Genomic DNA, 1,568 nt, shown 5'->3' on the forward strand with positions numbered 1-1,568 from the left:
TCGAGTACCCACCTGTGCTGTTTTCCCTATAAGCTGAATGCAAGTGGTAAATTCTTAAGAGAATTAGTATGGTGTAAGGAATACTTATTGGTTGGTAGTTGTCCTGTCTGGATCAAGGATGAGCATAAATATCAGGGTTACTGAAATCCAGCCAAGTGGCCTTAGACAAGTAACACTCCCAGAACTGGCTTAATTGATAACTTCCTCAAATATCTGTCAATACCACTACCACATGCATGGCATTTTTTAATCATAGGATATTTTTATATCATAAGGTATTTTTATATAGTCTTTATTAGGTACAACTTTAGAATTTTCCATTTCATATAGTTGCTCTCTCATTTGCATAGTTCAGTGGAGAGGATTATAGGCTATTTGCAAAAAGTAAAAAACTCAGAGAGGGAACAAGTGGATAAGTGAAATATGAAGGGTGACAGTGCATGAAGCAACTGTGATGTTTGTGGAAAGAAATGCCTATATGATTCATTAAAATGGAATCATTCATGGTTTGATCTGATCTGTTTTCTTTGTGGTGTTTTGCTGCAGGTCAAAAACTAGAACAAGTTACCGTCCTTTCAAGTGAACAAGTTATTTTCAAGGAAGGAAAGTGAGCAGCTACACTGGTACAGTTGTAATTCTTACGTGTTTTATGACTAATGATGTCAGTAGTCAATGTCTGTGAGGTCATTCATTCAGAGACTAAAGGGAGAATACTTTTATGATAGATATATCTTTTCTTGTGAATGTCTCTATATCGTTCAAGGAATTCTGATTATAGTTTCTTCCTTTTTTAGAACCTTTTTTATAAAGAGTAACCTGAATAATTTTGGAGAGTCATTGTCATATTTTTTTTCTTCACCATTTTGTATTGAATGACAATAATCTTGTAATTAAATGCAAGTATGCTAAACATTGTTACTTTTAATTTTTATCTGGCACATTCAGAACATAGATGCTTCTACTTATATTTGTACTGTAACTATACTGCATATAACTTTGCTACATTATTTAATTTTCAAATTTTTAGTTAAATTTTCTTTATTGTCCCAATAGATTTTATATAATTTTATTAAAACAATTCAAAGTCACAGTTTTCCTCACATATGAGGGATATATATATATGAATTTCATTATTCAGGAGCTAAATATAATGTGTACTATACCAGGTACTATTCTTTATTCATAATGCAGTAGATAAACCTGAAGGAAATGAGCCTGGCTATGGAAATGCTTATTTGTTGGGAGGGTGCTTGTCTGGATCGATGATGAGAAAAACTGTCTGAGGATGCTGAGGGACTCATTCCAGATGTCAATCTGAGGTCCAGATGAATGCCCCTCTAACCGGACAAGTAAGACTCTCAGAGCCTGGCTCTATGTGGTGACCCCTCAATGACGACATGCCAATGTTAGCATGCTTTTTTTCTTTCTCAAAGAAAAGGGCATTAGTGTCCTATCCTGTATGGCAGTATATACCATTATGATATAGTGATCAATTTTGCTTTATTTTGCTCTCTTTGAACAAAGAGTCATAAACATGACTCTATATATACATGTGTGGCTTTCCTGGT

At 34.1% G+C, this 1,568-nt stretch overlaps 1 non-coding gene across 1 annotated transcript; it reads left to right on the forward strand.

The window, feature by feature from the left end:
- Window positions 1-1,256: 1,256 nt before the first annotated feature.
- On the forward strand, window positions 1,257-1,323 carry LOC122707275. Its single transcript, XR_006344788.1, has one exon. It is a non-coding gene; the product is annotated as a small nucleolar RNA SNORD109A (small nucleolar RNA).
- The last annotated feature ends 245 nt before the right edge of the window (window positions 1,324-1,568 follow it).

This window comes from Cervus elaphus, chromosome 13 (genome assembly GCF_910594005.1).
Source record: "Cervus elaphus chromosome 13, mCerEla1.1, whole genome shotgun sequence".
NCBI classification, from domain to species: Eukaryota; Metazoa; Chordata; class Mammalia; order Artiodactyla; family Cervidae; genus Cervus; species Cervus elaphus.